Consider the following 22,938-nt stretch of genomic DNA (forward strand, 5'->3'; position numbering starts at 1 on the left):
CATGTATAGCACCACTTACCTTTTCTCAGTAGGATAAAGATACAAACAGAGTGACATTCAACTACTCATATGCTACAGTCAAGTGCCAAGGGACCTAAGGGTCTAAATCAAAGAAGGGGTTTTGCTATTAGGAAAATGCTTGACAATTTGAGCAATCCTCACCGGACCATCTGAAACCCCTTATGGAACTAATCAAACGCCATCAGCAGTGTAAAGAAAAATATGCTTAAGTCATAACAATTAGTTACCTAATCTATTGATAAATGAATCCATACAGAATTCAGATGTACACAAAACATTAATATCACTACCATGAAACACTAGCACTCTTGGCAACTAAAACCACAAAGAGAAATGCCTGGCATAGCCTAAAGCCTCCAAATGGAAGGGATTCTCCAAGTAGCACATAACCAGACAGCTTTAGAATCCTAAAACATATGGAGAGGGTAGCTGATTAGCAACAGAGACAGTATGGTGGAGGAAAGGGGAAGCAACAGAAAAGAAGCATAGAAGGTGATAGAGAGGAGATGGATGCGGCAGCAGGACGTCGCTCAAGACAATAAAGACACACACTGACAGTAGACTGCACTGCTATTCCAAGGGCTTTATTCTGTTACTACGCACATCACTAAAACAAAGGAGCACAGGCTATCTCGAAAACAGCAAGAGCTTCGCGAATGAACCATTCTGATACAAAACAGCATCATGAACAAGAAATATAGATCGCATCTGTCTTATATTATAGAACTTTCTCTCTTTATATATATATTTATATATATATTTATAGAACATCTGTGGTGAAAGAGCAGACTTCAGGAAAAATACAATATTAAATATACAAACCATCGAGTAAAACTCATTCAAAAGTGCTTTAAAGACATCAGAAAACAGCCATGACTCATTTACAGAGCACAAGAAATACAGACATTTTAGGCGGGAAATTAGAGGATGAATGGGAAGAAATAAAAGAAAATAAGAAAAATCTCGCCTCAAGGGCTCTTGAAAAAGCAAAGGCTCTGAGATGTACTGAAATGGAGCAGGCCCAGCCCTTTCACTGAAGTGTCATTAACCACAAGGTCCCACTACAGATCAAGGCCACTGCCAAAAGGTCCAGCGCTACGGCTTCCTAGGCCCGGAACAGATCACAAAAGACATGGACAACTCAAAAGCGAAGATCCATGCAGAAAAAAGCGGTGGCAGCAACTTAAGCACCCCTCGACCAACAATCAGTCCTGTGCAGTGAATCATCAGTTAGAGGTGCTTGGGCACTCTGGGGGAGTTCTCACAATGTCTGTGGTGCCATCCCAAGCAGCTGCAGGCTGGGCAGGAGCCCAGCTATCCGATCCGGTCAGGCGCTTGCAGGGTGAGCTCCGAAGTGTGCTCATGGCTGTAGGACACATCCTTCCCTCATCCTCACACACACAATGGGTCAGATGCACAGAAAGACCATACCAGCTCCCTCTGGAATCCATGGATCTGGCCCCCATCACGAGCTCTCACGGACAGTTCCCTGAGTGTGCAGCCAGGTACTTGCGAAGGGCTGAGACTCTGCTGGGCTGTGGCGGTGGAGGGAGAGGCAGTCTCTGAAACGTCCCAGTCTGGAAAAGTTTAAAGTGGAGGAAGAACGAGTCGAGACTTTCGCTAAATTTCAACTTTGATAATTAACTTTTCATTGTGAGAGAGGGGAGAAAGGGCAGTCTGGCTTTTTGACTGTGTGTTGCTTAGTAAAGATAGAGGTGTCTCCAAAAGGCACTGTCCGCATCGGAGCTTTCCTGATCGATGCACAAATGCCAGAGGGTGCCCCTGCTCCCAGCCCTGACAAGTCAATGACAAACGTAACAACAAAGTGAACATTTCTGTGTCCGCCAGCCACCCCCACACTCTCCAACTAGAGAGAAGTTGCAAATGCCTCTTTGTTGCTCCAAATTTAACAAAACACAATCGTTACCTTCATGGGAAGTCTGGTACTCCTACCCCCACCTACCCCTCTTGCACAAGTGGTTTTAGGCATGCAGTAAGTGGCACGCAATGGAAGGAAACTGCTCTTCAAAAGATGTTGCTTTAAATGTGGAAAACAGGCCCCTCCTATTCAATACACGGCTACCCCTCCCCGGCTCGTAGCCTTGTGAGTCCCACTAGTTTTTGCAATATTTGGCCATGGTTCTAGGAGCACTCTGTCTGCAAGCAGCTGGATCGCTGTAGTGAGGGAGGACTGCTTGGTAAAAAGGCTCCGAAATCCCCCAAAAAGTTATGATTTTTACTTTCAAGTCCTGCTCCCCTCAGCCACAATCAAAAGAACACTTTTCATATGCATCATTGTACATGGAAGGAGGTGACGGTACAGGCAGAATCACGAATCAATCATACATGCTGCATAAACGCTGCAGAGGGCTTCCTGAACAAGAGAGGCATCAGTCCTTCAATACAGGTTTGAGCTGTAATGTTAAGAACAGGCATACGCTGTAGCCCTCTGGAAAGTTATGCTTATGAGCGAGTTTAAAGCAGAATTCTTCAAGTTAATAAAGAAACAGGGTAATAGTGAACCGAATTGGCGGACACCCCCGCTCCAGATGACTGTGGTGCTTGGAAGTGCTGGGAGGAAGTCATCATGTGCTAAACCCCCATAGATGGGGTAAGGTGATGCAGGAACATGTCAGACCTCTATGGCTGCAGCACAGATTCATTGCAGTTGGTATACTGTCAAGAAAGTGAGGATAACACTAAAACCACTCTGAAAGGAACTGAAAAAGCAAGATCGGATACAGGTATATTTCACCACGCCTAGGGGTCAGCACTTAAGGAATCCTGAAGGTACATTGTCCTCAAAGCTTAAACACTGATAAAATGAGAAAACCTCTTTAGGTTAAGAAGCAAAAGCCTACAGCTAGTGATGTGGTGAAAGGATAGCCCGTAGGGGAGGGTCATTATTCCTGCTGGGTAATCCAGATTCTTGGGGGACGTCAGCACCTGAAATTAATGACTATGACAAGGCAGCTTTGAAATACATGACCTGAAATGTTGTTAACATCCTTGAGAGCCATATATTTAGTTTCCCATCAGCCTTAATAATTACTTGTATTCGCTCTGGGATACCCTATAACAGGGCTCAACCAGATCCAACTCCAGTTTTGAATCTTCTTCCAGCAACATTTCCAGGCCAGATCTCTCCATTAATAGGACTGGGATCCCCTTTCCAGTTTGGGTGACGGGTTTCTACACTACCTATTCAACAATACAAGAGCAGCATAGTTCTACCTGGCAATTGATTCATTTACTGGGATAAACGTTAGTAAAAGGACTAAGATTCAAAGATTATTGAGATTCAATGAAGGCAAACAAACGATGGGAAAAGTGGCCCTACATTTTAATACAGAACCATTACAGCTACTTGCCATCTAAATGGTAAAGTACTGATTAATGTTGTATCGCTGCTCCAAAAGGAGCATAACATTTGGATTTTCTTTGGGTGTAGTCCTACATGAATTTCAATTCTCTAAATAAACACCAAATATTTTTCTAAAGAATAGACATAACTAGATTGTGACCATCAATGCCTGTATTTATGGCATACCCTGAGTCCCAAATCTATACCTCCTTCTTCATTAGGCTTTGACTGCTTGACCCTGCTACTTCTAAAGAATCAAGCATAAAAACTGAGTTTTAACACAACAATAGTATAAAAAATCTTGGGACACAACAGGTGAATTAAAATACTCATCAAGGATACTGTAAAGTAGCTTCGGTCTGCTCCAGACCTGAAGTAACCCTGCAGAGGTTTATAGCGTTTAACCACTAGTCAGCAATATATATGCTTTACATGGAAACCAAGGTTTAAAGGTTCAGTGAATTGTGCTTAGTTGTGGGGTTACATTTTAATATAATGTGCCGATATACAAGAGTACTTGGAGTTCTTCAATTCAAAATATTCCCATGCCCTGCTAAAGAAGCTCTTCTCACCTCAATTGCAATGTGGAGTGGAGGCATTGGGTAAAGCTACAAGAACTATACTAGTTTTACTCTAAGATGCAGGAGACTCGGGGAATACTGAAAGCAGAGGAACCTGAAAGGGAATATAAGTGATTCACAACCCTAAGCTCTGAAAGAAAGCAGAAATTTGAGGACCAAGAACTAAATAAGAAATCGTTATTTTCAGTTTAAAAGAAAGAGTTCAGCATTGCTATTACATGCTGTTAGATGCAAGTTGCAAAATAAACAAAAAATATGTTTTTTACTCAAATGGTGGCTAAACAAGAAAATAAAACATTACAAATCTATCCTGATCAATAAGTGACTAGGTGTTGTAACAAATTTCCAAAACATTTACGTTTTCGGAATGTTTTGAGTCACTGCTATCTTTAGTTTCCAAAGGGGAGGGAAGAGGTGCCTCCGACTTTTCACATGATTTGACTCCTTCATGTCATTATCAAAAAGATCACAGGTCACCCGAGTTAGGTCACATTTGTGGTCTCTATTAGTGAAAAATCAACCTATTTTTGCTGGACATGGGACCAAGGATGAATTAGTAGGGTTATGAATTTGTTCTGGTGCATAAAAAAAGAGATCTGCCTGTTATTGTGGGGAGGGGGAAGTCCCAGGATTGCACTTAAGAAATTACAGAAGGGGATGTACGAAGGGGGGCTTGCAGTCCCGGATCTTAGAAAATACTACTGGGCTGCCCATCTTATCAACGTCAATGGTTGGGTCTTCTCCCCACTTGAGGAACCAGTATATAGAGTGGACAGACTGCCCTTGGGTACGAGCAGTCACTTGCGGGAACTATATCGTAAGGGTGGGGCTCAGCACATCTGCCGCCACATACTAAAACGGTTGTTGATATTCGGTAAAGAGCAACTAGGATGACAGGGTGGGAACGGAAGTTCACTGAACAGACCCTGCTATGGGAGGGGGATTCCTGAAAGAAGTGCACAGACAGGAGGGGTTTCGGAGGTGGAGCTTCATAGGCATTGATGTGCTCGGAGATGTCTGGAGAGGTGGTAAAATGGTAACCTCCGATAGTCTGCAAGAGGGCTTCAAAATGGGTGAAGGGGAATACCTTTGTTACCGACAGTTGTGCTTGGCGCTTCACTGCCACATGAAAGAAGGGATGGTGCTCCCAGAATACTCGCCACTAGAGGATAGGCTTCTCTTGGACCCCATGATTCAGAAGACGGTGTCGCTAACGTACAAGAAACTGGTTAACAATACTCCGGACTGTCTGGGTCCTTTGCGGGAGGCCTGGGAAACATATGTGGGTCTGCTAGAAGACGAAGACTGGGCGGAGGGCCTCCAGTGCCCCAGGGACATAGCCATTACAGCACGATTTCGACCTTTCCAGCTTTGCATCCTCCACAGATCATATGCTTCGAGAATGGTGCAGGTCCGTATTAGGGGTGGGGGCTCAGAGGAATGAGTCAGATGTGGCGAGGTGGGTTAGTTCTTTCATATTGTGGTCCTGCCCCAAGATTCAGAAATACTGGAAGGGCGTTGCCCGTGTGTTGGAGGCAGTAGTGGGTGCGCCGGGCCCGCTGGAGTCCAGATGGCACATCCTCCGTGTCACAGGAGAGATCGAGTGGCCGAAGTGGACCAAATTGTGTCTAGTTCTGGCTGAGGGGGTTGCTAAGAGGAACATTGCACGCACATGGGAGGCAACAGAACCTCCGACAGTGGCTGAATGGCTATGCGATATGGACTGGTGTCATAGTGCGGAACAGGTGGTGTATCAAAGCCGGGCTGTCCTCGCAAGTGGGAGAGAATATGGGGGCCGTGGACAGTATATAGGGGTCTGTGATGGGACTTGTGGGGAGCCTTGACTGGGTTTCCCGGGTTGGTTAAGAGACATACTCCAATGGGTGTTGAGGGGCTCCACGCACATTTTAATATAGATGATGTGTTATAATGCCTGAGAATTGTCATGTCTGATACATGCCTTATATATGTACATTGTAAAATGCTTATACCTGAAGCTTGTTTTATATTTAATAAAAAGAAGTTTAAAAAAAAAAGAGATCTGGAACCACTGCAGATGGTGATGCTAGTGGTATCAGAAATGCTTGGATGTTGTTACTGAAATCTGCACAGTATCCCGAAACACTGGAATCTGTGGAAAAGCAACCAGGCTTTTCTCTGACCAGGCTAGCAGAAACAGATTCCCTAGTGAGCATTAGCCCACGCATATCATGGAGCACAGCCCTCCTGTGACAGTGTTTGAACCATCCATTTGGAAACACGGTTCTTCGATTTTCCTCCAAGTGAAGTGCGGTATAAGCTGCTGAGGTTAACTACTTCAGAGGACTCTACACCTCATAGGCAGGCTTGTACATGGACAGTGATCACTTAAATGGCCGGCCATGAGAACTGCTTTACTGCTTTGTTAAGATAAGCTATAGCGGCAGTGGTCACCATGTAAATTTGGACTACCTTTCACTAAAGTGGGAAAAATAATATGAGACAGTCAAACAGCTTTATTTAGTGAATTAAATAGTTATACAATAAAAAATAAAAGTGTTTTTCTTCCTCCTAAAACTTAAAAAGCAGAATAATTCAACACTAGAATCACAGGCGTCAATTCGCCAAAACAGTCTGTTACGGAGAAATGTATTTCATAAACATCAATGTACGGGAAAGGAAAGCGGATAATAGCAAGGAGAAAGACAGTAAGTAAGTGTTGAGAGGATCTCCCACTAACATTAAGGGCTCGATGGGAAGGGTAAAATATCTAGAAACTGAAAAAGGGCTAAGATGAAAAGTTATGTAGGTTTTTCAACACTGGTGTTTGCCTTAGCCAAGAAAAGCAGCCTTCTGCATTAGGTGGGTGACATGCAACCAGTTTTCTTTAGAGCCGTTTTGGAAGGTGCTGTCAGTGGATTTCCCAAAAATATTTCGAAAAGTCAATGTTTTCGAGTTATGACCAAATAGTTTCCTAAAAGATATTTTTACTTTGTGATGTATTCTTCAGCTCATGAATTTGGGGCGATTAAAGCTGGATAATACAATCTTTTGTAAACCAATATCTGATTCGACAACATATCTCAACAACCATAACGTTATCATTTGGAAAATCTTTCTTTTTTTAAAGAACGTCACCAAAAGGGCCTAAACCCAAACTAGGCTAAAAATGACCATTTGGGTAGGTGGAAGGCAAGAGTAAAATGTGACTGTAAAAATCACTGAATTGAACACAGAAAGGGACATATTCAACATGAATGGAAAGCATCTGCAATGATCGTCTGCTACTTAACTCCTGGGAAACTCCTGTGCCCTTCCTTATGGTGATGCAGAAATATGCCACCTTAGATCTGGTAAACACACCAAAGTTCCCTGGATGTTTTAAGACTAACATCTAAAAGAGGATCACCATGTCTACAATTGACGCCTTGCATAGAAGGTTATACTTTGAGACCAACATAGCCTTAAATAAGGTGGTGTTGTTTACTTGACTGGGATCAACTGGTTTTTAAAAGTGAAGACTGAACACTGGCAGAGCTAAGCCCAGAGCTTTTAGATCTGCTTGAGAAGAGAAGCATGGGTGGTCACAATGTAGGCTTCTTCCCTGCAATCTAAGGTGGTGGCGAAGGAAAATATTGTCCCTGGATGGAATTACCTCCTCGGAGTTTGCTGCAGCAAATCATCAGCTGATTTGAAAGAGTGGAGATCTTACCAAAAAGGACGAAGTGTATTTCTGTTTTACAACAAGCTTAAGGAAAAAAATGAAGAGCCAAGTGAGTGGAATCTGCTTTGTACATTTTGCTACTCTTACACATTGTTAAAAAACAATTTGAAGAGCTGCATGACTCAAATAGATCAGCGTGCACTACATCTAACAACTATTAGTGGAAAGATCCCAAGGGTCAATCGGCAGAGTCCATTGGTATGGCACATACAATTGTAGTAGCCATACTAAATGGGGCTGCAGGCTACGATTTGAAAATATTTAAAAAATGTAGTTACAAGCTTAGCTGTGCACTCAGATAGGAAATAGTAGAAGAAACTCAAAGTCCAAAAGGGATTGTGAAACTCAGTCAGAGGAATGAAAATTAAACCACTTTGAATGAGCACCTCTCTATTATTTACTAAGATCAAAGTATACTTGGCACTTTTAAGCCCTTCTGAATCTGAGAAATACGTTTCAAGAGGCCAAGTACTGGAAAAGCAGCCTCCGGTGGAATCACTGGTTGTTGCAATTGCCAATATGTTTTCCTTTAAGTCTCATTCGATGTTTTTTAAGATTTGCAAGTACTTGGGCAGCTGAGCAGGATCAAGGTACATAAGTCATAAATAACAATTTGATGACAATCTTTTCCTTCTCTCTAATGTAGGAAACATGTTTTAAGGCTTTGTAGAATAATACAAAATGTGTTTATAATTGTATAACAGTCCCGGGTTCAGATACTGGAAGGAGCAAGACACAACTTCTGAAAGAAGGTATTTGGACAACATCTGTTCAACCATATCTATGAATTTGGCCAAACTGACCAAACAAAGTACAAGATTTGTGTCCAAGAGGCTGCATTGCTGCACAATAAATACCTTCTGAGGAATGGAAAAGCAGTCTGATACCATGGTGGTGACAGTAACTCAACCACCCAGTTTCCCTTTTAGAGGCACAGGTGTGAACCTACAAACTGGGATTGTGACTGACACTGGCAATCAACAGCTTTGCTTCATTGCAGAACACTCAAACTACTCAGTCTCTCTCCTCAATGAGTGATTTTCTGCATCCCATAATAAGAAAATATTTCTTGCATTACTGATCACTCAGTATGTCCTCAAAAAATATGAAGCAGCACGTGAGACATCAGTGCTATTCTGCTAGGAAATGTACGTCACTGCCACAAGCAGACTTCATAACTTTACAGAGGCCATCCACCCATGCCTTTCCTATTTGCACACCTATCTTGGCCTAGAATTCCATGGAACTTTAGTTATCTGTGGTGCTGGACATCCACACCAAAGAGACAATGGAGGGCCGGGCAATTCTGGCACCTCCAATTCCAACAAGACTATTGTGAAACGACACATATGCCTATGTATAACACAAGGCTCAGTAACTCAACCCACAAATTAAACCTAACCGCTCTCCTTTGAGTGCAAAATACTTTGACAATCCCAGTCTCCACAGGGGTGTACAGATCTATCAATGAGGGCTCCTGGAAGTAGACATCAGACCTACCACCAGCATGTGGGAAGAGGTTCAAAGTACCAGAGACAAGTCATGCATGCTTGGTGTAGGCCCCCACCCCAGTAAAATACGCTGCAACCAGTGGACTGCTTGAAATCTGTGGAATGCAGAATGCATAAAGATGATGGCAGAAGGGTGTGTTTGTTTTATTTGTGAATACAATTTAAAACACAATAATTAAAAGTACACTGGTAGTGTGATGAGCTCTAAAAAATAAAAGAGCAAACATAAAAAGTAAAATCCAAATCCAAATGAGCAATTGAAACTAAACGAGTACTAGTTTTAACGAGGAGGCAAAAAACTGAGGAGGTTAAACATGGGCTTGTGAAATGTGGCAGGACCTGATATCTACAAGGATCTGAAGGATGTGTTTGCACATTTACAACATCTTTTGAAGAGTAACTTCTGTTCTATAGTATAGAAGCATGGTTTCCAACAAGTAAGAAGTACATGTTGCACGTCTTTAAACAAAACACATTTGAGAAGTGGTTATAGTAAACAGCCACAGAGGGATGTATATATAAATTATAACACTGTTGATCCCAGCTTCATACAACTAAGTCTATAATTTGTTCTAAGTAATTAATAAAATAAATGCATTAATGACATTAGAGAGACAAATTTTTGTTTTGTCCAAAGTTGTGATATTACTCAGACAGTCTTGTGATTAGTCTCTAGTTACAATGACATGGTAGGTACACACCATAGCTTATTTGTGGGCCATAATCACGTCACACACACACACACACACACAATGCCATGCTTTACCTAAAGGTATGATGACATCATACAAGCTAGCTAATGCTTTGCGGTTCAGGCACGATGTCTTCACACAGGAGCCAAAGCTTTACCAAACCAGCCCCCCAGAAGTAAGAGCAACCTCTGCCAAAGTCAAGATATCACACAGAAAAGTTCATGCTAAGAGAGAGAATTTGATGGTATCACGGAAAAAGACCCATGCAAAGCCACAAATCATGCTGACATCACACTTACATGCTCACACTTAGCTTGCACATGCAAAGAGGATTTCACCAAGGTTAACTAATGCTTCGCACTAAATGATAACCATAACTAGAAACGCTCATATTTTTCCAAAACTAAGGATGAAATGCTACAGACAGACTTCCACTTTAACTGGTCAGACAAAGTAGAGTCACACAGATACCAAACGTACCAAAACACCCACCCTTCTAGGCATGTTTAAGCTTTGTCACAAGTCATGATGAAACCACAAACAAAAATCCATGATTTGCCCTCTAATCCATGACAGCATCACATGCAAATCTTCATTTGAATAATTAACCCGGTGGCTTGGTCAGCTAAATATCTTTCCATGACCACATTGACTTGCATTATGTGTCTCAATACCACATTTATTGGCTCTGGTGGATACCCACAACTGTGTGGAGCTAACTTCCATGATTTTTCACTGGGAGCACAATTAAGAGGAAAAACAGGGATGTGGTGGGTTGGGAGAAATGCAAACAGTGTGAAGCAGGATAAGGGTGCGCAGGAGGAAAGGAAAGGAACGGAAAGGAAAGGAAAGGAAAGGACCATCAGCTCTGATGCTGGCACTCCTGTAAAGACACCCTTCTGAGCTACCAATTAATGATTGAACGTACCTTCTTGTTGAGCCTAAACATACTCTCTAGGGACAATATGCTACTGAACAGATATCGTCCTGACTCTTGCCACAACTCCGCTAACAAATCTTTTGCGGCCACGGCTAACTTAATAGACTCTACTAGGCCTTCGTTCTATGCAACTAACAAGCTTGCATGGGGACGTATATATATATATATATATATATATATATATATATATATATATATATATATATATTGCTAAACAAGTAGAGGATCATATCTGAAGAACAGACGTTTGTCCAGAGTGAATGAGAGAGCCAGTGTTCCTACAAGAAACACGCTCAACTTATAGATCTATTCATTACAAGGGGCTTTGTGGTAATTCTCTTGCCATTACTAACAGATTCTTGTCACACACCTCCCAGTCTTTGCCCTCTCCACCAGTCACACATCCCTTTTGACTGCCTTCTGCCTCAGTCACTGGCTCTCAGTTTTCAATCGATCAGGCCCCACCTCTTTCCTAGCACACTCAACTCGCTTTCTCCCAGTACACCCACCTCAATCCTGAAACCTCTTTTTAACCACGTGTCTTCTTTCCCTATGGAGATTTAAGCGCATTCATTTTGCGAATATCAAATGCGTTATCCTTGTCTTACTCATTCTCAGGAGGCTAGTTTAACAACAAATCCATTCCGAATTGCTGAAACTGTTCCGAGCTCAGTTGTCAATGAATGGTCGGTTCACACCTTAGATGGAATGATGTGACAATGTTCTGCTTTGAATGGGCTGGGAGTGCCTGCTTTCCTTGGCCTCACGGTGCTTCTATCTGGGCTTCCTGTCATCAGAATGTGGACAGCTGCGTACCACGTGCTGTCAGTCCATTATATGCTGAGGTTGTATATTTCGGCGCGGCAGATTGCAGCGTGATTCAAAATGCTCTGCAGCGTGGAGGGATTTGTGTGGACTACAGTTAACTTCTACTTGCGGGAGTTTACCCGAGCACAGCCATTCTCGCCCGAGTCCCTGCCCGAATGCGGCTGTTCCTACAATCGCGTTCCTAACTAATTGTTTCATCTGAGTCTTTAACGAATGTCGACGTTGTTTTTTTAACACTTGAAGCGAGCTCCGACGAGAGTAATGTAATCTCGGGCCGAGATATGTTTTCAGTACAGCAAGATCATGTGCCTTGCTCTCCAAGCACTATGGAGTATAGTTTGGCGATGAAATCGACGAGGAAGCTCTACACCACAATACTACCTGGAATCATCTCGATATCCATTCAAATTCGCACGAATTTTAAAGTGTAATAGTCGGTCCAAGAAAACAGTGGAATTATATTGCAGCCTGGACCTTACCTCGCGGCTCTAGTGTGAAATACGCGAAACTTACCTAGGGGGACCACAGATTCTCAAAACAACAAGCATTTGCAATGCAACCGATCTCCAATTTATGAAAGTTAGAGCTGTGGGCGTTGAAAATGACAATGTTTGTTACTTTTTTTTCATTTGCAGTGTAGAGGTCATATTTCAAAGCGCTTTTGCCATTTGTATTTGTATTTTTGTTAACATTTTAATTATTAATAAAAGAGTGCAACAGTAACAAGGAGTTTGAAAATGGTGAGAATGAAAAATAAAATATTCAAAGGTCTGGCAGAGCCTATGCTTCATTAGCCAATAACGATTATGCTAATTGTGTTCCTAAACATAACTGATTGCATGTGTTCGATGTAAATATCCCTTATAAAAGGATCAATCGCCAGTATTCTAGAGCTGCGCTATCACGAAGATAAACAAGCAGTGTTTGTGAGGGTGCAGTATCGCAGACTGTCACTAAGTGTCCCTTGGGACCTCTTTTGGCCACATATGGTACTGTACCTGCAACATGTCTAGGCAGAGGATATGGCGCAGTGGTTTGCGCTGCCGACTGGAGAGCTGTGGCTCCATATTCGAGTCTGGCCCCAGTGCCACTGCACTCATGCACGTATGGCAGCAATGCTTATAAATGCCAAGCAGTTACAAAGCCCCTAGCGCTTTGAGGTTGGTCTGTTCAATCTAAACCACTGTAGGAAGTGCTCCATAAATTAATATCGCAATGGAAGATGACAACTTCCAGAGAACAATGACTTTTTTATTTTAGTCACATATTATGTACTCTTTTTCCTGCAAACGTAGAGCAATGTTCTACCCTAAGAGCGATTATACCCCGCCCATCATGCGGAAAGTGGGTATTTACTCAGCCTTCTCAGCAGAGAGCACGTTCACCTGTTCCTCGGTAGTGAACAGTGTAAGTACCCAGAATCAGTTAGCATTCTAGTGCTAACAGTGTAATTACACTAAACACCCACCCACCACTGATGTCACCAGTCAGGTGACACAGCTATAATAAAAGTGGCCGAGCGCACGTGCTCTGGGCCAGTTGCACCGAGTATCCAGTGTGTCCTGTGTCTACACTCATTACCAGCATGAGGGCATAGGGCCCCGACCCTACAATGGCAACGAGGGCGGAGCTGTGCCCAGCGTGCCACAGCTAAAAGAAAACTTCAGGGAAAAGGGGAAGAGAGAGCTGCCTGCAGCAAAGGCACACCACCTACGACGATCGGCGCCAGCCGCCGAGAGGCCCACAGGGCGTGTGACGAGCCCCGGGCCTGAAGGGGAATGAGAGAGTGACTGGGAGCCCACCCCACACCTCTCCGACCTGCGATAAATCGCCCTGCCGTGGCAGTGCCCCGAATCAAAAGCGGACCGGCCAGAGCCCACCTGTACCGGCCGCAACTGGGCCCGTGTGTAAGCGGAGCACCCGCGACTGCCCCAACTGTGAAGCGACCTCCGCGGAGCCCACCCGCGTGGAAGGTGAAGGCCCGTCGGCCGAAGGTGAGCTCAAGCACCGAAAGCGGAGTCCGCCCGCTACAAACACTTACAGTGCCCCAACAGTGCGAGCGGCGCCAGACATTGCCCTTAATGAAACAAGACTCGCAGAGCCCACCCGCGGCCTGCCTGCAGTGACCCCCACTCCCGCCATGCAGTGTGTGACTGGAGCTGCGGCGGTGGGGAGCAAGTGGAGAGCTGCCGGGCCTTGTATGAAGAAAGCGGAGCCCACCCGCAGCGAAGCGACCAAGCGAAGAGCGGACTCCGTCCGTGCCCCCCCACCTCTTTGCGCAGCCAAGTAGGACAATGCCTGCTGCGAGGGGTGGGAAGGCGCTAAAAACAAAGTGACACTCACCGCAGTAAAGAGGAGCACTCCAGCGGTCACTGACGACTTGCCCAGGCCCCAGCACCGCGGGTGGAAGAAGCGAACTGTCCCAGGGGGAAGCTGCTCCAGAGAGAAGGATGCATGCGGCCCGCGGCCGCTAGGAGCGGCGTCAGCACCCCGTCCCCTGCGAAAAGTAAACTGCCCACAAAGAAAGGAAGCTGATTCCGGCAATAAATCTAACTCTCCCCCACCCAACGCAGCGTGATAACAGACGTGCTGCGGGCGGGGAGAGCAAGGAGAACGGCGAGATCCCTGGGAGGCTGGCAGAAGGTGAGACTGCAGTACTGTTTCAGCGCGAGGGCCCCGCCTGTGAATGAGGCAGCAACGAACTCCCAACCGGCCGTCTAATGGGCTAAACCCAAGCAATCCAAGAGGCATACTTTGCACAAAGGGGGCCCGAGGGTAAATGAGCAGTAAGGCCCACAGCGGGTACAAGCTGCTCTGGCCAATGTAAACATTGCAAGGTCGTTATAACAATCTACAGCACAGAAATAAACCCCGTTCGGGTGGTCACCAAGACAAACACTCCCAACAGGCAACCTGACAAAATTGGAAGACACCTACCTGGCTGCATGTGCCTGTGCCCTGGGGGTAAAGTAGCGAGGACATGCTGAAGGCTGGAGAAGTCTGCACCGGCATTCCTCCAAAGAAAGGGTGAAGGCATCGAAAGGAACAACCGAGGACAGCACTAGAGACAATGCAACACTGCCATCTGATGGCCATTTCCTGGTACAGCACCAAATAAAGAAATAAACAAGCCTGGACAAGCCAAATGGTAATAGCAGCAGCACGGAGGTGAATGGCAGCTGCGTGCTAGCAGACAGGACAAAAAAGAAAGCAACACTAGACAGGAACACAGCGAAGACTGCCCAGCATGAAGGTAAATGCACAGCAACGCTGACTACGGATGTAAAAGGCGATGGCGCAGGAGCGCGGCAGAAGGGCAAGAACGCGACAGAATCCCAGGAACGCGACAGAAGCGCGTCAGGAGTGCAGCAACTAAACGCAGGACATTCCAAAGGATCACAACCAACAACGCAAAGAAGAAGCAAGACCAGAAGAAGGTCAATGGAGTGGTGAAGCAACCCTCCAGAAGCAACACTTCAGAAGCACCTACGTCACCCCGGAAGAGAACACAGCGATGCCTGGTGGCCACAGGCCATTGCTGCAGGAGAATGGCGAAGACAGGAGCACCACCACACGAACCGACGGTAACTATGGAACCCAGCAACAGGAGATGCGAAAGCGCATGACGCAAATGCGCAGCAGTGCAGACAGCACTAGCCCAAAGCAGCAAGTCACAAGGGAACACCCGAAGAGCGCACCCAGATGCACGCCAAAGCAGCCGAACTGCGGCGCAAAAGAAAAATGGTTGCGCCGACAACCCGCAGCATGGAAGACTCAGCACAAGAGCAACCTGACCACTCAGCCTGGTCACAAAGCACGAATTCGACCAGCCAGATGGTCGCACCACGAAGCCTACCTGCCAGACCTCGGCAGAAGGGACCAGCACGAGGTCCAAGAAGTTCAGCCAAGGCGCAGTCCGTGGACATGGACCAACGAACTTCAACCCCATAACTAATGGAAGCGACAGAAAGAGGAAGTGAAGGTCGCAACGCTAACCCTGGGAGTTGAGTGACAAGAAGATAGTGTCCAAGGACTAGGACAAGACCAGGAAGACACGTGCAGAGTGAGCGCACTGCACGGGGAAGCCTGGCCAGGAAAGATGAAGAAGATCGGACCAGGTTACGTCGCGAAGAGAAGAAGAGTGGCCACTGCCACTGAGAAAAGAAGGAAGAAGAAACCAGAGTGGCACATTGCCACTGCATGAAGGAAGGAGAAATCAGAGTGGCCACCGCCACTGGAAGAAGAAGGAAGGAGAAGTCAGAGTGGCACACTGCCACCGCAAGAAGAAGGAAGAAAGATCAGAGTGGCCACCGCCACTGAGAAAGAAGGAAGGAGAAATCAGAGTGGCAGGCTGCCACTGCAAGAAGAAGCTGCCCCTGCGGGAATAAGGAAGGTGACAGGCACTGGAACACCTGAGTGCGTTGGAGAACAAGGCCGCACTGGAACACCGGAGTGCAGGGGAAGACAAGGCCTGGCAAGAGCACTGGCAGCGCAGACCGAAGACAGCTACCTACGAGCCATCCACATGGCGATCGCAGAAGAGAGCAAGCTAGACTGTTGGCGATATCCACCTCTGGGGTTGAACAGAAGAATGGATGGCGAGACTGCTCACTCCTCCGGAAGCCGAGGAACTGACCACCTCACACCAGCCGGTGGCAACCCAGGAAGCAGAGGCCGCCTCAAGGGACTCTAGTGGCAGCAAGTCCCGCACGGGAGACAGATCTACAGATGCGCGTCTGCAGGACCCTCGGGGATGAAAGCCTCGCGAGCAAGGAAAAGAGTCGACAACTCAACCTTCAGGTGGAACTAGGACACAACGGTGAGGCTCGTGGAGCGCCCTGCTCACGGCCCGAAGGCTATGGTAGAGCAACACGACCGACAACACCAGTCCAGTGGAAACCTGGCAAAGAGGTCCTCCCGGACATCTGGTGAGAGAGGAATACCGGCGAGAGGGTCATCCTAGTGAGAGGGATGTTTGCACCTACTCTCTTCACCTGCCAAGAGACACACTGAAGCCTGCCTGGAAACATCACAGAACCAGCGTGGAGAAGAGAAGCCAGAAGACAAACAACACCCATGTCATCCATCTCTCTCTTTAACTATTCATCGTCACCAAGAGAGCAAAGCAAAACGCAGGGCTGAGAACAGCGTCCAGACAGCACAGACAAAGAATGAACCCGCCGAACAACTGCGAACTGTGCCACAGAGAACTGTTGGTCCTGGAAGCAGGAACTACAATGCTTGCGGCCTGCAAGCAGCAAAAGACACTCGATGAAAACATAAGTCCTATATTACATTTTCGTGTCTTTTCTTTTCCCCACAGGATTTTGGACTTTTTCCGTTTGGTTTAATTTTCACCAATTTTGGGAGGGATGTAAGGACCCAGAATCAGTTAGCATTCTAGTGCTAACAGTGTAATTACACTAAACACCCACCCACCACTGATGTCACCAGTCAGGTGACACAGCTATAATAAAAGTGGCCGAGCGCACGTGCTCTGGGCCAGTTGCACCGAGTATCCAGTGTGTCCTGTGTCTACATTCATTACCAGCATGAGGGCCTAGGGCCCCGACCCTACAAACAGAATGGGCACCCAAGCATGGCATGAGCACAGTTTCTGGCAGCCGTCTCCTGTGCCCCCTGGCGGACATGTCAGGCAGAGCCCATGCTTCATTAGCCATAACGAGTATGCTAATTGCATTAATGAGAATAACTGATTGCATTTGTTAGATGTAAATATCCCTCATAAAAGAATAAATTGACAGTATTCTGGAGCTGCACTACCACAAAGAAAATTAAGCGGTGTTGTGAAGGTGCAGTACCACAGGCTGTCACTCGGTGTCCCTTGGGACCGCTCGTGGCCACATATGGTACTGCACCCGGCAACATGGCTTGGGAAAGGATATGGCGAAGTGGTGAGAGCTGCCGCTGGGGGATCTGTGTTCGAGTCTGCTATCAACTCAACATTGGGCTGATTGCTTAATTTCCCTGAGCGAATGGATAGGTGTGCTACATAAATAAAATGAATAATGTACAATAACAAGAATTAAACGCAGCGATCTCGGGGCTGGCAAACAGTGTCGTGAAGGCGGGTAGAGGTATTTATTTTATTTATTTCAAAGGTTTTATATAGCGCTGGCTAGACCAGTGGGTATCTGTGCGCTTTACAGTAGCGAAAAGCAGTACACGTAATGTAAAACATTTGGTCAGGGTAAAGCATAACACAGTTAATTACAACACCAAACATAAGTATGAAATAGAGGGAAGAGATTAACATGAAAGGGGGTATAAGGGTCGGACATGGACAGTCAATTAAAACGCAGCTTTGTGATAGAGCTGCCTCCCGGAGCGTAGGGAGATACCGCAGCGGCGTTCAGAAAGCTGGGCAGCCCCCTCTCTGCGGTAACGCTGTGTGATTCCAACTGCCTGATTTTGTCAGCTCCGGACGCCGCTCCTGCTGCCTGGGTCTGCCGCGTGTAACGGCTGAGTGGCTGCGCCACTGTGCTGCAGTAACCATCTTCCCCTCAACATAGTGAAACACGTGCTGCAATTTTAAACCCTGCCTTTTTCGGTGGCCTGGCTTACGGTGCTCTAACTGGCATAACCTGTAGTGGGACTTGAAACGCACTGTTCTGCCTGTCCTCGTGGAGCACACACAGCTGAATTCTGCCATAGGAGCCCCTGCATGCCTTGTTTACTCTGCTAGACTAGAGCCCCTGCCCCTGCATCACAACGGACATCTTCATAGATTCACAATCATATCTCTGCATGTTTCCGGGCACTGCACTGGATAATACACGCAAGCTGCCATAACACTCTGCCTAGGACTTAACTGCTCGGCTGCTCGGCTGAAGGAAGCCTTGTTCTGCCACGGGGAGACCGCTGCACAGTGGATCCTACCTGGGGGCTTGCTGTATTCCCGTTTTTGCTCCTGCCATCGCCATCACCTTCACAGCGCCATTACCGCAATTAGGGGGTAAGGACTCCAAGTCCCAGTACTCCCCCTGCAGCACTTAGCACCGCCGCCAGCAGGAAGCGCCCGGAGGCGCTTGAAAAGCGGAGGGCTACTTTTGCCGCGCGGGAGTGCGCCGGGACAAGGGAGGGGCTGTCTTAGGCCGTCAGTGGCCGGAAGAGGCCGGGTTGGGCCATCCCCCTTGGCCCAAGTTTTATCTGGAACCCACGAAGGTACTAACTGGACACTGGGGTAGGGCCATTTAATTACTAAGTACTGGTGGAAAAAAACTTTGTCAGTTACAGGCTATCAAGAACCTTGTTCGGTTAACTGAGTGTGTTCCCTTTTCAGTATATATTGCACATTGCACATTGATTATTCATGCCAGCCAAATTGATTTGTTTTATTAATTAAGGTTAATACTGTATTGCAGCAAGTAATTGTGCATTTTAACATGGGGAAACATAATATAAAAGTCCAATGCCACGCATCTCCACGACCAGTACCCCCCCCCTCTTCCCCAAACAAGGGGAGAGGGGTTGGCCTAACGGCTAAGGCGCTCGACCTCGGACCTGGGGATCTGGGTTCGAGTCCCGGTAACGACGCCAAAAACCCCCTGTGATTCTGGGCAAATCACTTAATCTCCCCGTGCCTAAAAAAATGAAAGTGTGTCCTCATGTAACTGGTGCTATGTAAAGCGCTCTGATAACTGATTCGGTTCGGTTCTAGTTCGCGTTATATAAAACTCTGCAAAAAACCCCAAAAAAAACATCTATTGATAAAATGCTCCAAAGAGCGATAGGGGTGGTAGCAACAGAAATAGAACGTACAGAGCGCAGGCTATCCCTGACTTTCAACCTTTGTCCACACCTACTAACCCTTTAATTGTCCCTGACCTTATTTCCCCTACCCCGGAACAACTTTGACACAGTACTCCTCAAGATAAGGGAGTGGGTACTACTTTAAAAACCCCAGCGAAGCAAAGGGGCCCGACCAGAGGAGTCAAGAAACCCATCACTTGCAAGCCTAATAGCACAAACACAAGAGCTAGGACGCAGAGGAAAACCACCCATGGTGATTCCATAGAACTCGTAGAACCTGTTGAGAGTGGTTTAGACCCTAACAAGCAGAGTGAGGCAAAATGTAAAAAGGGTGACTCAGAACCTATCTGGTTTCCCTCCCTGCTGAGTTTCTTAAAAATACAAATTAGAGAGATAGTAAGGGAAGAATTAGCACACATCCATGGGCATATTGATAAATTAATCAGTCTCCAGGGGCCTAGAAACGAGACTTCATCCGCTACCACAGTTAGATTCAACCCACCAGCCACAAAAGAGGTGATAGGTTCAGTGCCACCAGAGACAGGGGCGAGTGTCCTTGGCCAGGTCGTGGGGAAAAACACTACACATAGAGAGAAGGAATCTAATCGTCCTATAGGAAAAAGAGCAAATGGAGGGATCTTGGAGGCTGACGGACCAAGAGCTATCACAATTATTGTCCCCAGTGTGGTCGTGGCTGACTTACCATCTAGTTCGGAGTTGCCTATCCCAATGCTCCCCCCAGCTTCAATCCCGTATGTAGTAGTTCTTGCTGGAGTTCCATCTCTTAATCCAGGGGCAAAGGAATGGATGTATGACGTTACAACGCATACTTTTACCACGCATACCTTTACAACGCGGTTTTTACCACGCATACCTTTACAACGCATAGCGCTTAGAGGTGCTGGATAGTGGTAAGTATAATTTTCTATTCCAACTCCAGTCCCCGTGGACACTAGGGAAGGTGTTGGATAGAAAATTAAACTTATTCGCTATCCTAGAGCGCCCCCCAGCGCAATGCGTTGTAATGGTTTGCGTTGTAATGCCAGCGTTGTAATGGTATTGCGTGGTAAAAAATGCGTGGTAAAGGTTGTATACCCAAAGGAATCCCACATCGAGCTAAAAAACAAATGTCTACATTTTTTCTCTAGCAGGGGCCAACTTGTTAGTGCAAATGATATTCTGCTGGCTAGTAGAGTAAGTTGGGTGGGAAACAGACCAAAAGATATTAAAGGGGAGTGCATAATAGTGAATCTAAGGAAGCCACATACTACACAACATCTTTTATACCCTGTCTCTGTTCATCAAGCGAGAGGGAAACGTATTAGATGTCTTCCTCTTACTTACTTCTATGTGCCCAATCATGCTAGTATAAGGGGTGAGGATCAGTGTACATACGATTGGCACCGAGTGCGCCCACAAGGGGGACAGAAGTCTTCTTACCAAAACCCCATCCAGTTTACTCTACCTCTACAAATTAGATTTAGGCATTTAGATGAAGTAGACTGACGGGTGGAGGCTCAAGCAGGCAGAAAATTAGAGGGGACAGCTAGTGAACAGCATCGACCTGTCAGTCCATACCCCGAGAAAGCGAAATTAGACCCTAGTCATAATGATGCTTATCGTAGCTCTGCACGAGCTTCACCTCCTGTTTCCTTGTCCCCAAATTTGGCCTTGGCCAAGCTGCAGGCTGGAAATGGGTATACGCACAATAGAGGAAATAGGTTCACTAATAAGGTTGAACCACTTTCAGGCATTGTTACCTGTCCTCTCCTGCTGGCACCCTTGATGGCTTCAAATGAGATTGCTATGGAAGGGACTCACAGGATCTCCTTTTCCCCATCAAAACCCAGTCTAAAACTGAAGGTTCTTTCATGGAACATTGCAGGCATCAAAAATAAATCGAGCTGCCCGGATTGGGAAACACTGGTAGACTCCTGTGATATTTGTAAGTTTCAAGAAACCTGGGCTGTTGAGGAATATACCCGTCCGGGATTTGCAACATACCACAAACTAGCCATTTCGAAAGGGCAGGGAAGACCATCTGGAGGGCTAACTATATGGATTGAGACCCATCTAGGATGTACTGTCTCGCCAATAGAAGAAACTGGCCCAGACATTTTGGGCCTTGTCCTGTCCTTTAACAAAGACCACAAAATCAAATTGATCAACATGTATTCTAGGCCCGTGAAAAACGGGAAGGAGTCACCAACAATAGACCTTCTAGATATAGTAATGTCGGGTGACTCAAAAGACGGTCTGACTCTTTTGGGTGGTGACTTGAACTGCCAATACGAACCCCTAAAGGATTTTGATGACTCCTGTGGTAGAGAAGAGGATGAGGTATGGGTCATTCCCGAGATAAACTCAACCCCGATTAGGGCCTGGTCTTCTTTGGCGCTCCAGATCAAGGCTTTGACCTTGAAACATTCATTACGTGCCTGCAGTGGTCGCTTTAGTTCTGACTCGCCTGGTAAATACACCTTTAACAGGGTGGGCCACGAGTCAATATTGGACTACGTTTTAATAGAAACTAGAGATTGGTCTTTCGTCACTGAATTCACTATCCTACCTAGGCATGATAGCGATCATAATGCCCTGATAGCAACTCTTGAGTTTCCTTTTGAAACGGGCACAAGTGATTTAGAACAGCGTGTCAGGGATGGGCTATTCCTCTCAAATAACAAAGGAAAGGTTAAGTGGGCAGAGATGGAAAACTCCCATGTGAAGTTGGCTCTACTTTATGAAAGTATTATTCCTGACTTAATGACCCTGTCAGATTTGGTGGTCAATGGGGTTACATTTGAAACCCACAGTAAATTAGGGGTCATCAATCATTCCATCTGTTGTAAACTAAGAGAAGCATTTTATAGACCCTGCCCGCGGGCTAAAAGCATCCAACAAAAGGGTTCGTGGTTTAATAGCAGCTGTAAACAGGCAAAGAAAACTCTTATAGTGGCTATTAAACATAAATCCCAGAGTGCCATCAAAACGGCCAGGGCCCAGTATAAGAAAAGTATTGCTTCTGCCAAGGCTGTTTGTGGAATAGACAAATGGGACAGGTTAAAAACAGCCCTGGAATCAAAGGATCCAACACCATTTTGGAACATTGTTGCGACTGGTAGTAGTGAGGGTCGGACCCCCTTGGATGCAAACATAGCGGCAGAGAGTTGGGTCACCCATTACCAAGTCTTGTATTCTCCAACAGCAGACGATGGTGCCATGGTAGCAATACCGCCTTCCATAGTGCTTAACGTAGATTTTGATCCCCCACAAATCTCTCTGGCTGAAGTAGAAGTTTCAATCAAAAAAATTCCTGCAGGAAAAGCTGCAGGGCTTGACAATGTTCCCGGAGAGTTATACAGTAGGGAGCCAAAAATGTGGGCCCCTTACCTGTGGCTGATTTTTAATGCCATTCTAAAAGGGATGAACTTGCCTGAATCATGGTTGGGGGCTGAGGTAATCCCAGTATTTAAGAAGGGCTGTCCCCTTCAACCCTCTAACCACAGACCTATCAGTCTAATAGAC

General features: G+C 46.0%; 1 protein-coding gene and 1 long non-coding RNA gene across 2 annotated transcripts in view; both read right to left on the reverse strand.

The window, feature by feature from the left end:
- The window catches only part of AGAP3 (ArfGAP with GTPase domain, ankyrin repeat and PH domain 3), a 2,202,224-nt gene that overhangs the window by 1,328,442 nt on the left and 850,844 nt on the right, over positions 1-22,938 (reverse strand). The gene's annotated exons all lie outside the window — the stretch shown is intronic.
- LOC144784140 (uncharacterized) lies at positions 580-18,707 on the reverse strand. Its single transcript, XR_013601618.1, has 2 exons — positions 18,541-18,707; positions 580-1,598 (listed from the first exon to the last, which is right to left on the reverse strand). It is a non-coding gene; the product is annotated as an uncharacterized LOC144784140 (long non-coding RNA).

This window comes from Lissotriton helveticus, chromosome 10, assembly GCF_964261635.1.
Source record: "Lissotriton helveticus chromosome 10, aLisHel1.1, whole genome shotgun sequence".
Classification (NCBI taxonomy): domain Eukaryota; kingdom Metazoa; phylum Chordata; class Amphibia; order Caudata; family Salamandridae; genus Lissotriton; species Lissotriton helveticus.